The sequence below is a fragment of the Bos grunniens genome, chromosome 5 (assembly GCF_055505025.1).
Source record: "Bos grunniens cultivar Pamir isolate PY7600 chromosome 5, Bosgru_T2T1.0, whole genome shotgun sequence".
NCBI classification, from domain to species: domain Eukaryota; kingdom Metazoa; phylum Chordata; class Mammalia; order Artiodactyla; family Bovidae; genus Bos; species Bos grunniens.
The window spans coordinates 5,500,660-5,516,900 of NC_141169.1; the positions used below are offsets into that span (position 1 = coordinate 5,500,660).

The window sequence follows — 16,241 nt, forward strand, 5'->3', positions numbered from 1 at the left end:
AAGTGGATATTAACCGACAGGGAGGTGACATTTTCCTGAATCCCTAATTCTTCTTCCTGACTTTTACTCTTTCATCTGACTACAGAAATCCATCCTCATTTAAGGCTATTTATCATATATCATCCTTGTTAAGTTCATTTCATTGAATGTAGCCTTTTGGATCTGGATCACAGTCTTTTTCTGCAATACTTCTGCAATAATTCTACAAGATTTTAGTGTTCATGTAGACAAAAGGTGGCATCCTAACTTCAAATTCCCTAGACGTCTTTCACCTTATCCTTCCCTCCTCTGCACTACAGCCTTTTCCCAAAGAACACGTGTTGATAGTTCACTCAGAAATTGTGAATTCTATACTTTGCAAACAAGTTTTTTCACCTCTCTCATACTATCCTTCCCAAAAAATCTGCACAACAATTTACACAAACTCTCCAATACCTGCATTCCCCATTTTGGTTTTAGCAGTTCCATCCTGGGCTACCCTTCTTCCTTACTGAGCTAGAACTTCAGGCTTGTTCATCTAAAGTTCAACATCATCAGCAACCTGTAAAACCCAAACCCTGGAGCAGTGAGTGACACTTAACCTTTTTTGTTTCCACATTTTTATATTTGAGAATACCAGTTAAAAACCCCCTAATTCTTTGATTTGACACTACTTTAAATTCATGATTTTCAGCCTTGACTAGAACCTCAGGATCACCCTCTGTACTCGTCCTTGTTCCCTCCTCCTTTCCCCTCAAAACATATTTCAGAACTTGCACTTCCCTCAAAACTCATCTTCACTCAAACTCTATTCTTTAGTTCTGAGCAGATTTCAGTCTTCTACTTTATATTTCACCAACAGAAAAAAGATTCTCTCTTTGACTCCCTATATCCTTACTGATGAAATATACTATCCATATGGAAAAATAGCTAAAAATTATTTAAATCAAAGAAAAAAATGAAAGTGTCAACATTTAAATTATTTCAATCATTTGAGGAGTAGGGTCTTAAACCATTTAATGGGGGGCTTCCCAGGTTGCGCTAGTGGTAAAGAACCTGCCTGCCAGTGCAGGAGATGTAAGAGATGTGGGTTTGATCCCTGGGTCAGGAAGATCCCCTGGAGAAGAAATTGGCAACCCACTCCAGTATTCTTGCCCGGAGAATCCCCATGGACAGAGTAGCCTGGCAGGCTAAAATCTATGGAGTCGCAAAGAGTTGAACACAACTTAACAAGTAAACCACCACCAACAACCCATTTGATAGCTCAAAATATGAAAATAAACCAGATCTGATTCAAATAATTGTTGACAACAGGTGTTTCCATCTTTGTATTCCTGCCTAGATAGGGACTGGACCAAAAACTACCTACTTTCGTATTTATTACTCATAAGCTATATGTATACTTCAAAGTCTGACCCAGTGCAATTAGATTTCTAAGACGGACAGCACAGAGACGGCGCCACTTTTAAGTTGAAAAAGACAGCATGTCTTTGATCACTGAGCTGGGGAGAGAACTGCTGAGACCTGATTCTCTGAAACACATGTCTTCCAAGGCTTCACTTTCACTTTCATCAAGACAACAATCCTCAGGTATTGTTGACAACTCGGGAACATTGTATTTGCTGTTTTGGATGGTCTGGGCTCTGTACCTGGAAGTAATCCAAACCAGTTCCTTGCAACATTCAAGAGAAAATATTCAGCTAGTCTTTAGAAGCTATTTCCCTCCAGTAAAAGGACTCAGTATCATTAATTTTTGAATACTTTATAACAAGCTAGAGAAGTTGCAGTAATGAATTATGTTTCTACTTACGGATTGAAAAGGCACAGAACTAATACAGATGGCTTTGCTTTTGAAAAGACTACTAGAAAATTGCAAGCTTTAAGCGAAGCTTCCAATTTATCAAGGCTCAATATTTCTTTCCTCTCTGAAATATGAAGTATAATAGTCTTGGGTAAGCAAAAAAAAAAAAGTTTAATAAGCAGTATGTTCCCATTTCATAGTCCTGATTTTTTTTCCCAAAATTATTTTTACCTTTGTTTTCTATCAGAAGCAATGCATTTACATTGACTAATCCAGATTACTTTTTGAGTAGATGAAACATTGCATTCTTTTTTAACTATTCTGGCAGCCAGCAAAAACAACAGACTCCAGTGAAAGACAAACTTTAGGGTCTACCTTCATAAAAGCCAAGAATCTGTCCAAAATATTGACAGCCAGGATAAAAGTTTATGTGCGAGATTGAAAATTTTAAAAGGTGCTTAAAGCCCTTAAATCTCAACATGTCTCTATCTTCAACACAACTTGTTATTGTTCTCAGAAGTAGCCTTCATCAGGCTCAGTCATTTTTTTGTGCTTGGAATTCCTGTTCCTGCTCCAGAGAGAGAGAGCTGACCTTCTTCCAGACTTCCAAGACCTGTGCTGCCACACCCTTCATCAGGTGGGAGACGAGCATGTGGTCTGGAGAGGGGTGGGCACAGAGGAGCATACGGACCCTTCCCTGGGTCAGCGACCCGCCAGTGCAGCAGTCCCCCGGCAAGCACCCACTCCTCCCCCACCTCTGCGTCCCCTCATCAGCCTCATAGTGGAGCTCAGTGCTACTGCCCACGCCCACCCTCCCGCTGGCAGCAGCTCCTCCTGCAGACTCTGCTTTCCCAGCAACTCTTCAGCAGAAGCTGGAGCAAACCTCTCCATGTTCATCATATTTTTAATTTCCAAGGTGAAAAATTGCTCTTTGATTTTTTTTCATAAGATCCCATTTTTGTCCCATTTTTTTTTCTACCCTTGATGATATAAACTATGACTTTTGGTTCTCTGTTCCATTGATTGCTTTTGTCCACATTTCTTTTTTTCTATTTATTTTTGGCTCTGCATTTTGAGTTGTCTTTTCTCAAATGTCCAGTTATTATCGGCACTCGTTCATGTGTGAAAATGAGAAGCTGATTGGAGGACGTGCCTAGGTGTGGGTTGGTGGAAGGTATAAACCCGGCTGTCTAACAAAGCAGAAGCAGCTTCCTAGTCCAGCATTTTAATATGTAGATGTTTATATAACACCACTGCTCTTAGCACCAACAGATACTTTATCCTGTATCTGTTGTCGCTGAATCCAGAGCTCTGTGGCGTAGTTTCTCCAGACTGCACCTGTTGCCCCGAAGGATGGATATGTTGAGGTAGTTCCCTGACTTCTCAGGGAAGTGCAGGGGAGCAGGCAAGTTCAACCAATTGACGTACAGGTACTAGACCAATCAGGTCTTGTTCTAGGCATTCTGCAAGGCAAATTAGATCAATTCTTGTAGGTACTTCACCTCCTGTAGGCATTTGGATTTCTATTTCTTCTACCCAAGTCCATCAAATCTTCCCCATCATTTTGTTATCTAAACATTTTTTGAAATCTTTCATCCATAGTTTTCTCTTTATGTTGTCTTTATCCTTGTGGTTAATCCTTTTTTGATTCTTCACTGGTATTTTAGTGAAGTTTTTGGAGGGAGAGCTAATGGACAAGAGTGGGCAATCCGCTAAACTTAACTGGAAGGGCTCAGTAGTTAGCAGTCAATATTTCTGAAACATTGGACAGTATGACAGCATGCATATGGATGGGTTGGAGGTCATACATATTGTTATATATCATTTGCAGCATTAGAATATTATTTATGACTCTACCTTCAAAGTATGATCAAAATTTGAACACTCCAGAAGCTGTCATCCTAATCCAGTGATGTCATTTTAAACCAGGACACCACCATCTGTCATGTGGACTGAAACAATGTAGCAAATGAGAAAAGCCAATCTGGATTTATTCTGACTGCCTGAAATCAGCCCAATAGCTGACTTCAGCTCCAAGTTATGCCTGCTAGCCTTCAGAGGAGAGGTCCTAGCTAAGGCTTGAACTGTTCAATGAGTACAATGCCTAGCAGTCATTTCACAGAATAGGCTTTCAATTTCCCCCCAGATTTAAATCTGACCTAACATTCATTTCCTGCCTTAATATGTGCTCACCAGCCCCTTAACTCCCTTTCATCTCTGCCTTCTATAGAAGGGATATAGACCATTGACAACCATGTATTCTATGGCAAGAGAAAGAGTGTGGAATATAAAGTAGAAAAGTCTCTTTAATGCAAGAAAAGATCTGTAATACATGAGCCTTCACTGACAAGCACAATCTCGGTTGATGTTTTGTAGTTTTTGTCAAAATACATGCAGTAAACTTTCATTGAGTAACCAGCCTTCTCTTGCTGATTGTGTAAATACCATTCCTCAGCAAACCCATAAAGAAAGATGTGAATCACATGGTCCTGAGAGGAGGTAGTTGCTCCAGTAGTAAGGTTAGGAACTTAGCCTTGAACAGTTGACCACAAGTTCAGTTAATGCAGCTGGCAGAATGGTCCTGGGAGCATATGAAATACCACTTTCAAGCCTGCCAGAATAATTTGGGAATGCTTCAAAGTGAGCTTATATATATTTTTTAATTTATATGATTTTACTTATTTAATTTAGTTGTTTAGTTTTGACTGCGCTGGGTCTTCGTTGCTGTGCAGGGGCTTTCTCTGGTTGTGGGCGAGCAGGCGCTGCTCTTCACCGTGTGCACGGCTTCTCCTTGCAGGGGCTTCTCTTGTCGAGCAGCATGGGCTCTAGACGCTGGGGCTTCAGTATCCACAGCACTGCAGGCTTGGGAGTTGTGGCAGCAGGCTCTAGAGCACAGGTTCAGTAGTTGGGGCACCTGGGCTTAGTTGCCCTGTGGCATGTGGGATCCTCCCGAACCAGAGATCAAACCCGTGTCTCCTGCATTGACTGGCAAATTCCTATTCCCTGCACCACCAGGGAAGTCTAGGGAGCTTTTCTGAAAACCAATGGACACAAGTGAAAATGCACGCCCCCCTCCACTTTTACCCCTAATTTTTCTAACCACGAGACCTGCCAGCAATTAGGTTATGCCCATTCTCAACCACCTGCACTCTTTTTCCAAAAATCTTAAAATTTATCATGTATACCATGGACCCCATCTTGTCCCAAGCTACCTACTACTCCATCAGTACCTCATATTTTTTAATCTTCTCTTTTACCTTATCATTCTTATGTAGTACCCTTGCTTTATTCTCATAAATGCTTTTTGCCTTACTTTATTTTGCCCAATATTAATTCGGCCAGATTAACTTTTTTGAATGTTATATATATTTTTGAATGGTATATATTTCCTCACCCATTTCTGTGTAGTTTTGACTTAGGTGATTATTTATTTAATTTGGGTGTCCCTTATAAGCAGAATGTGCCTAAAATTTTTATTCTTGTTATTCCATGTGATAAAAATCTGCCTGGTAAAATTAGCCCAGTTGTATTTATTATGGTTACTACTATATTATGATTTTTTTACAATCCTATTTTGTGGTTTCTGTTTATCCCAAGTTTTTCTTAGATTCCTTCCCTACTTATCTTCCATTTGATAACTATTGTTTACCTGTTTTATTTTTTATTGGGGTATACCTGATTAACAAACAATTTTATGATAGTTTCAGCTGAATAGCAAAGCGACTCAGCCATACATATACACGTATCCATTCTCCCCCAGTCTCCCCTCCCCTCTGGGCCGCCGCACAACACTGAGCAGAGTTCCGTGTGCTCTTCAGTAGGCCCTTGTTGGTTATCCATCTGAAATATAGCAACGTGTATATGTCCATTTTTATGTTTTCTTTTTTCTGTGATGGTTTTTAAAGCTGTAGATTGCATGTTTATTCTTTTTGGTGACGTCAACTAAAATGTTGACATGAGTATTTCACTGTAATTTTTAGCAAAATTTAACGGTATTTTTACCTCTGCCCCCAACCGATCATGTCATCTTTCACAATCCCTTCTCACACAATGTTATTGTTGTTTAGAGTTTTCATTTTATTCTTTATTTTAAATACACATACAAAATAACTTTTTATCATCCATTATTTTAATATTTTGTCATTTGCTTGCATTTGGAGCAGAAGATATGAACTGTTTTTGAGTGGAAGCCCTTTAATCTATGAACATGTGTAAGTCTCTCCCCGCCATTCTGAGGAGTTCCAGTGCTGTCAACAGATTCTCAAAGGGGAATGTTATTGAAAGATTAAAAATCACTCACCTTTAGCATAAAATCCAAGTACCTTTATAAGGCATGCAAGACGATCCAGGACCTGCTCTTACCCATCCCTCTGGCCTTCCATCACTCCTTGTTGGACTAGTCAAATTCCAGCCAAAGTAAACTATGGGAACACCCACACCCACACCCACACCCACACCCACACACACACACACACACACACACACACACACCCCACCTCCTAGGCGGGCCTTTACTTCTGTGCATTTGCTCTTGCCTTTCTCCTCCACGCTTCTCCCATCCCCGTCCCTGACACTCACTGACTCCCCTCGTCCTTTAAGAAGTATCTCTGGGTTCAGTTCCTGTAAGCATTTTCCTCTGGTTAGCCACCACCATCACATGGCTGAGGCTTCCATAGTTCCTGATATTTCATAGTTTGGTTTATATTATACAACACAGCTGTTTCCCACGTGAGATAGTCACACAAGTGTAGTAACTCCGTGGTTTGTGTTTGCACACTCTCAGCGCACGGCACAGGGCCTGACATACAGTAAATACTCAGTATAAACTTGCTGAAGGAAGTAACAAAGAACTATGGGCCTGCTTATGGGTAAAAAGCAATTAGGCTAAACACTTTGAATTAAGATTAGTGTTTATCTATAGCTTCAGAATTAGCCAACCATAAGGAACACCAGTGAGACTCTTGATGAAGAAACTAGAATTCAATGATTTAGTTGGAAAATAATGCTCTACAGGGCTTGGACAAAATAAATGTGTGTGTAAACATACACATGAGGCATATATTTTTATTCCATTTTTCTAACAGATGACTTCTTCTGACTGAGTCCTGAGGAAAAGCTTGCTCAGAAGATATGATTGATAGGTCCTAACTTGGGAATGGGACAGTGGAGCTTTCAAAGTAACAGAGGAAAACTGGGAAACAATAATCTGACTTCACTGAGAAATATCTTTAAGCCAAGGAAAGGACAGAGCCTCATATAAACATGCTGTTTATAAAACAGAGATAGTCAAGAAAAATGTGAAGAACAGCAAATATTTAATATAAGGAATATGGATATTATAACATTGCAGTCCAGCCTTAAAACATGCAAAGAAAACTCCTGAATAGTAGAGCAAAATTGATAATCAAAAGCAGGAGAACAGTAAACAGCTTCCTACCAGGAAACCACATTGAAGAGTGCTTTGGACTACCAAAGACAGTGGACGGATGTCTCCAAAAGTCTAAAGAGAGAGCAGGGAGCCATGCTGAAAGAGGCCACTTAGAACACTGAGGACTAAAATGTTACAGGAAAACTCAAAAAGTAAATCTGTAGGTGTCTTATAAACTGACTACTCACTTTAGTGATTCCTAAATAATAGAGAGGAGAAGATAAAAGTGATCATTTAAAAGGGCGAGAAGGAAATATTCAGAAGGAGAAGTTGGTGTGGAATTTAAGTAACTAGTAATTTTGGTAACATAACTTACAAAAATGTCAGTTCTTCACAAAGGATTCATAAAAAATATGACAGGATAGACAAGATAAATATATGATATAAAAATGATCTGAAAATATTCGGATTATTGAGGTAGATACAATTTTAGTATTATGTCAATGAACACATATCTATTTTGTATTTATGTTCCAGACACAAAGCCAGGAACTGTGCCAGACAATGAGAATATAGTAATGAACAATTAAAAATGTCAATTGTCTTCTCAAGGAAGATAATAATTGATTTAGACAATACCAGTGGCAAAGTGATATAAAGGGTAAAGAGAATGTTGCTGCTGCTGCTAAGTCGCTTCAGTCGTGTCCGACTCTGTGCGACCCCATAGACAGCAGCCCACCAGGCTCCCCCGTCCCTGGGATTCTCCAGGCAAGAACACTGGAGCGGGTTGCCATTTCCTTCTCCAATGCATGAAACTGAAAAGTGAAGTCACTCAGTCGTGTCCCGTGTCCGACTCTTTGCGACCCCATGGACTGCAGCCTACCAGGCTCCTCTGTCCGTGGGAGTTTCCAGGCAAGTGTACTGGAGTGGGGTGCCATTGCCTTCTCCGAAGAGAATGTTATGGACAGTATAAAAAAAAAGGAGTCCTAATATTTCTGACATCCCTCTGGGTCATCCCAGTGCACCAGCCCTGAGCACCATCTCATGCATCATCAAACCTGGACTAGCAATTCGTTTCACATATGATAATATACATGTTTCAATGCCATTCTCCCAAATCATCCCACCCTCGCCCTCTCCCACAGAGTCCAAAAGACTATTCTATACATCTGTGTCTCTTTTGCTGTCTCACATGTGGGGTTATTATTACCACCTTTCTAAATTCCATATATATGCGTTAGTATACTGTATTGGTGTTTTTCTTTCTGGCTTACTTCACTCTATATAATAAGCTCCAGTTTCATCCACCTCATCAGAACTGATTCAAATGTATTCTTTTTAATGGCTGAGGAATATTCCATTGTGTATATGTACCACAGCTCAGAGAGCATTTTTTATTCCACTTTGTACCATGAAGATCTAGCATAGGAAAACCCTTCCTTCTCGGTCTCAGTAGAAACTCAACATTTACTCTTCCACCCCAGGTGGGCCCATATCCATTATAATCTCCTTAGACTCCCCCTGGGCTTCCCTGGTGGTTCAGGCAGTAAAGAATCTGCCTGCAGTACAGGAGACTGGGGTCCAATTCCTGGATAGGGAAGATCCTCTGGAGAAGGGAATGGCTACCCACTCCAGTATTCTGGCCTGGAGAATTCCATGGACAGAGGAGCATAGCAGGCTAAAGTCCATGGGGTTACAAAGAGTCAGACATGACAGAGCAACTAACACACACACACACACACACGCCACTCCAGATAGAAGAAGTTTAGATCCTGAATGGAGTTGTTGGCATTTCTACTTCAGATCTTGGAACAATAAAAACAAAGCTTGCTTCTCTTCTTGGAGTAGGACTGGAGGGATCTCGTCTATTCTTTTCTGTATCTTATAGGAATAAGAACCAAGCATAAATTATTATCTCCACAAATTATGTTATATTTATCTGAGTCATTGGTGAAACTGTTAGAGGAAATAAAATACTTTCAGCAAGAAAATTACATGATACTTAATCTAAGACCATAATAAATAAACTCCCTAGTTGCCAGAACTAACATAATATAAAGAGTAACGGCTACAGTGGTAAAATACATGTTCTGCGAGGTTTTACATTACTCTTCAATTTGGTGATCTTTCATAAAGTATAACATTTTAGAGTCTATGTATCACACATTCTATCAGATAACTTTCTACCACACAACTGAAATGACAGACACGTCATCTCTGTTTCCTCCTTTAGTGTCTCCAAAGAATTTTATAAACTGTTGCCATATTAATTAAACCCCCTGAATACTTGACAAAATGTTTTTAGTATCCTTGCTTTATTCAAAGTTTGACATGAAAGTGAAGGTGAAAGTCACTCAGTCGTGTCTGACTCTTTGTGACCCCAAGACTATACAGTCCATGGAATTCTCTAGGCCAGAATACTGGAGTGGGTAGCCGTTCCCTTCTCCAGGGGCTCTTCCCAACCCAGGGATCGAACCCAGGTCTCTGGCATTGCAAGCGGATTCTTTACCAGCTAAGCTACCAGGGGAGCCCAAGAATACTGGAGTGGGTAGCCTATCCCTTCTCCAGGTATCTTCCTGACCCAGGAATTGAACTGGGGTCTCCTGCATTGCAGGCAGATTCTTTACCAGCTGAGCTACCAGGGAAGCCAAAAAATTAACCCCAAAACTTAGCAGCTTAAAGCAACCATTTTATTTTGTTCACAAAGTTATGGATCAATTATACCTCAAAAAATCTGAAATTTAGAAAAAAAAAAAAAGAATATGGAAGCACTAAGAGTTCAGCTGGGTGGTTCTCATTTGGAGTCCATCATATAAATATAGTGAGATGGGCCTGAAATCAACCCAAAATGACTCACTCACCTGGCAGATAATTGATACCTGCTCCTGGCTGGGAATGCAGATCTGGCTATTGATTACAGCATCTGCATTTGGCCTCTGCAATTTTTCAGTCATGTAGTCTGACTTTTTACCTTGTGGCTTAAAAGTATCAACAAACATGGCAGAAATTAGGTGACTGTTTCTTGCCTAATCTGAGAAGTAACACAGCATTAATGCAGCCAAAACCATTGTTAGAAACAAGTAACAAGTTATCCAGAACCAAGCAGAGGGGAAATGGATCCCACTTCCTGATGTGAAGCCAAATTCACTACATAAGAACACTATATGGGGTGACATATTATTGCAGCCATCTTTGGGAAAAATCACTTATAGAATTACAGACAAACAATTGTCTTAATGTAACACATCAAGCATATTAGGAATGTTGCCTAAAGTCTCTATGGATATAAAATTAGTCTTCCATATGTGTGTGTATTAGTCTCTCAGTCATGTCCAACTCTTTGTGATCCCATGGACTGTAGCCCTCCAGGCTCTTCTGTCCATGGTATTCTCCAAGCAAGGATACTGGAGTGGGCTGCCATTTCCTTTTCCAGGGGCTCCTCCCAACCCAGGGATTGAACCCAGGTCTCTTGCATTGAAGACAGATTATTTTACCATTTGAACCACCAGGGTATTTTATTACTGATCACTAAATAATTGATAGCCTTAATACAAGATTTTTAATTTCATTCATTGATTTGATAAAGGAAGAGAATTGATAATAATGAGAAGTTTATTAGATGCAGGAGTAAATGGTGACATACAAATTATTTCTACCCATGATGTACATCTCTTTAAAAGAATAGCTCTTTTAAAAAAGGTGAAAAAAAAAACAGTTTTTAAGATTGCCATCAGGGATTAATCAGAAAAAAATAAGAAAAATTTTGATTATTTCAAGCAAGAAAACAAAGGAATTATATCTTACATTTTTCTGCTAGATTGTGCTAAACACTGTATCTAGATATGTATTTACATTTACATCTTTAATTATATCCAATTGTATACATATATTCAACCTTCAGATGAAGAAGTAGAGACTCAGTGATACTAAATTGCTTCCCAAAGTCCTATAGCTGATTTAGACCAGGGCTCAAGTTTGAAGGCCGTATTGTGACTTTAAAGCTTGTGCTCTTTCCACATCATTTGTATTACAATATTACTGTAAGCACATACTTTTCCTTAATTTAGTGGTCATCTGAATACTTCTCCCAAATTACTGTTCCTTGACAACTTAAAAATTCTACAAGAATCTCTTCAACTACTGGATAAATGTGCAACTTTGATAAGTGATTTCCTTGAATTGCAATCATTTGTTTCACATTGGCTTTCTCATCATCTAAAACTCTCAAAAAACTCAACAGTTACAAAGGTGAGGAATCTTCATTTATATATAAATGCATTCAGCCATGGTTCAGAAATCCCATTCTAACTTGATGAAAAGAATCCTTAAACACAACAGGGTCTGTGATTGTTTTATCCTTGCATAAAATTTTTCACAGAGAGGTAATTTTTTCATTCAAATCCTTCCAGATAATTTTGTATACCCAAAAACTATACATATCAGCTTGTATGAGTTATTAAAGAGAGAAATCTGACAATGTGTATCCACTAATGCTTTCCTAAAATCTCCATGACCAAATTTCCAAAACCTTTGCTGTTTCAGTTGTTACTGATATGTAGAACCTTTTAATTGCCATCTCAATACCTAATAATTGAGTATTTTCAGAACGGTGTGTTATTATTAATATTATTCCCCTGGAATGACACAGACAGCTCTTCCATGCTCTACTGTGCCTAGTTTATGCTTGTGATAGTAATCATGAATTAGTAATCATGAATTCGAATTTTTAACTCTGTTTTTGGCATTATGCCATGCCATATTTGTGTCTGGGTGCCTACTGCAATGTCTGACCAAGAACTGCAGCTGTCAACTGACAGCTAATTTAGGAGTAGCTAGTGTAGTTGCAACAAGTAATAGATTCTTTGTAGTAATTCTAACGTTCCCTCCCTCCCTCAAATCTTTGAGGTTGGTGAAAACTAGCTATTCCTTCTATCCTATCTAGTTACAATGAAATAAATTTCAGAGTAAATTCTGCCACATGTACAGACATTTATTAATGAGCACATCTTAGCAAGGAGGCACAGATAGATTCCACAGCCTCTTCTGTAAACTCAGTGAAATTGCAGCAGCCTGCCCTTTTGGGAACTCCAGTCAATGTTATACCTGAATGGCTCACCAGAGGAAACTGCAGCAGCACTCCAGGGAAGCGATCTGGTTACCGGATCTTTAACAACCGGTTAGTCCAAAGTCGTTCTGATCCCCAGGTGGACACAAGACCATTTAGGCCTCTCATAAGAAGGTGCTTTCATGAATAAAACCCACTGTATTTAGGAGGCTAATTATCTAGTGAATATAATAGCTTCTGAGCAGTGAGGCCTTGTTGATGAAGTGCAGTCTGTGCATTCTTTATTAGGGAAACTTACTGCTCCAATAACTGAATTTTTCAGGAAACTTCACATTCATACTATTTACATGGTCTGTGCTAAAATGTTAATGAAAAAATATTCAAAAATAAGAACCATTAAACATTTAGCTCAGTTCAGTCACTCAGTCATGTCCAACTCTTTGCATCCCTATAGAGTGCAGCACGCCATGCCTCCCTGTCCACCAACTCCCAGAGCTTGCTCAAACTCATGTCCATCGAGTCGGTGATGCCATCCACCCATTTCATCCTCTTTTGTCCTTGTCTCTTCCTGCCTTCAGTCTTTCCCAGCATCAGGGTCTTTTCCAGTGAGTCAGTTCTTTGCATCAGGTTGCCAAAGTATTGGAGCTTCATCTTCAACATCATTCCTTCCAATGAACACCCAGGACTAATCTCCTTTACGATGGACTGGTTTAATCTCCTTGCAGTCCAAGGGACTCTCAAAAGTCTTCTCCAACACCACAGCTCAAAAGCATCAGTTCTTCAGCACTCAGCTTTCTTTACAGTCCAACTCTCACATCCATAAATGACTACTGGAAAAACCATAGCTTTGATTAAATAGATCTTTGTTGGCAAAGTGATGCCTGTGCTTTCTAATATGCTGTCTAGATTGGTCATAGCTTTTCTTCCAAGCAGCAAGCATCTTTTAATTTCATGACTGCAGTCACCATCTGCAGTGAATTTGGAGCCCAAGAAAATAAAGGCTTTCGAGGTTTCCATCATTTCCACATCTATTCCCCATTAACAGTTGCTGCTTACTAAATCTCACATGTATCCTGTCAAGAGATTTTGATTTAACACCAACCACAGGTCAGACACTGTGCTAGACACCAGAGTCATAATGCTGATTAAGATATGGTTTTTATCCTCAAGGATCTTACAAACTAGTGGGAGAAACACAAGCAAAGTAATCACTATAGTATAAAGTGATAAATGCCAGATTAAAGGCACCAGGGGCCAACGGGATCCCAAAGAAGAGCGACCAAATCAGACTCAAAAGTTTGTCTGATTGTAGCTTCTACCAGAAATGGTTCTCGAGGTAGTCTATGAGCTAATTGGGATGCACTGAGTGGAATAAATAATTTTGGACAAAAGTATTATAGCAGAACAGTTCTGAAGGAAGAGAAGTTTGAAATCTCACAGCCCGTTTTAAAACTGTACATAGTTCAGAATGGCTGGAGGGTCATGGAGAGTGAGTGGAATGGAAAGAGAGGAACTTGGGGGATAAGGTCAGTGAGGTTTATATGTTAAGGTAAGGAGTTTGAACTTTCCTGAAAGATACGGAGTACAGGGGAGGGTTTTAATCATGTTTAGTTTAGAAAGATCATTCCAATAGTAATGCGTAGGATGGATGGAAGTAGGATTGGGAAGGGACAGTTGATGAGGGGGTATGTGGTAAAAGCTCGAGCAAAGGCATAAGCAACTGAGAATAGTAAAGGGGCAGATTCAAAAGAAGGAAACCAGAGTACTCGAGACTGAGTGGATATAAAGTGAGAGAAAAACATAGACGATCTCTGCCTCGGGCAACTGTATGGATGGTGTTACACAATAGGTGTAAATGACTGAATGAAGAAATGATCAAATGAACAGTGACTCCAATATGAAGCATTTATTCTTGACTTTAGGATGACATCCAGGGCTTCCCACATGGCACCAGTGGTAAAGAACCCGCCTGCCAGTGCTGGAGACATAAGAGATGTGGGTTCAGTCCCTCAGTTGGGAAGATCCCTGGAGGAGGGCACGGCAACCCACTCCAGTATTCTTTCCTGGAGAATTCCATGGACAGAGGAGCCTGGCAGGCTGCAGTACAGGGGGTCGCAAAGATTCGGGCACAGCTGAAGTGACTTAGCATGGACGGATGAAGACATCCAATAAATAAGTTGTCCTTAGGAGTTATAGAAACATCAAAGTGGAAGGCAACGATGAGAGCTTTCTGTCTTATCAGTTACTAATACAATCCACTGGATTCTCCTTCTCTTGCATGGCTTCTGGTTTTACAGGCTCAGGTCCTTGTACTTCTTTAAGCACTTTCACTGTCGATGTTTATTCTCGCTGGTCAACCTAGTAGTGATTATAACTTGTCACAGTATATATTTTATTTTGCAAGCTCTATAATCTCATAAATACATGTTAAATAATCTGTAGTTAGCATAGCTTACTTTACACAATTCTCTCTTGAAGTAACGGAGAAGGCAATGGCACCCCACTCCAGTACTCTTGCCTGTAAAATCCCATGGATGGAGGAGCCTGGTGGGCTGCAGTCCATGGGGTCGCTAAGAGTCAGGCACGACTGAGCGACTTCACTTTCACTTTTTACTTTCATACATTGGAAAAGGAAATGGCAACCCACTCCAGTGTTCTTGCCTGGAGAATCCCATGGACGGAGGAGCCTCGTGAGCTGCCGTCTATGGGGTCGCACAGAGTCGGACACAACTGAAGCAACTTAGCAGCAGCAGCTCTTGAAGTAATGGACAGGTTAGATTTAGAAATCGACAGTAATTAATAAACTAAGATGTGTTTTACAGCTGCATCAATATTATGAATTATTCTAAGTGACTCTCCCTGTGCAGAATCACTGGTTCATTAAGCACATATATTCATATATTTAAAATAAGAACATACACTTTTATCTATATTCCAGTTGCTCTATCATACAAATGTATATTCTTTCCTAATTAAATATAGCTAAACATTCCTAAATAATATCTCTTTTCTAATAAAATGTAAATTTTCCCTGAAAATTCTATAAAACTTTAAGTGTAAGAATAGAAACAGTAAAATCAAGATATAGAATTCAATAAACAGTATGGTTAACTGGAAAAGCAATTCTATACCATAAACAAGTAACTAACCTTTTAAAGATCTTGAGAACAGTGAAATGCATGTAACTATAAACTTCATGTAAAATCATCACAACATATAACTATTTTAAAGCTTATCAAGAGATTTTTTTAGAATATGAAGCCTATATTTTTTAAATATAATGTCAGAAGTCAGTTATTATGCTATGGATGTTTGAAAATGTAGTTTCTATTAAATGCTCTTCTATGAAACGGAATACTGAATAGTAGATTTTACTATACCAAAGCCAAAGAAGAATGTAGACAATGGGACAAAAGCAGAATGATTTACTGTGCCACCAATTATAATTTAACAAAATATGTCAAATAACATATTGAATACGTATTTTATAGCTTTAATAGGAAAATGACAGTGTAAAATAGTAAGAAATTAACTATAAAAAAGTTACATCCCTTAAATACAGGAATCACAAATATTCAGAGAATCACATGAATATTTATATTAAGAGTCTGGAGGTTTATTTAAGAATAGGCTGTCCTATTAGTATGTTAAACCCTAGGAGAATCCTAATCTATAGGGTTTTAAATAACTACAGTTGGAGAAATTTTTCCAAGATAAAGCATGTGACTCAAAAATAGTGTTACAGACTTATTTCTGTCAAAACATCTTCCAGCATATTGTTTTAATTGAAACACCCTAATTGAAAAAAAGTCCAAGGAATAAATAATTTAGCTAGTGAAAATAGCACTGAAATACTTATGCATACTTTGTTTCTGATTATTCAGTAGAAAGTTTTAATACCTCCTTGAATCTTGAAAAAGTACTACTTTAAATTTATGGAGTTCACACACATCACACTTCTGATAATGTTGCCAAGGGTATAGATGAATGCAGTTATATGCCAAAATTTATTTTTTATAAAGTATGTA

The 16,241-nt window shown here is 39.0% G+C and overlaps 1 pseudogene; it reads right to left on the minus strand.

The window, feature by feature from the left end:
• Nucleotides 1–1,444: 1,444 nt before the first annotated feature.
• LOC147371260 (cyclin-G2 pseudogene) lies at nucleotides 1,445–2,465 on the minus strand (annotated as a pseudogene).
• Between the last annotated feature and the right edge of the window lie 13,776 nt (nucleotides 2,466–16,241).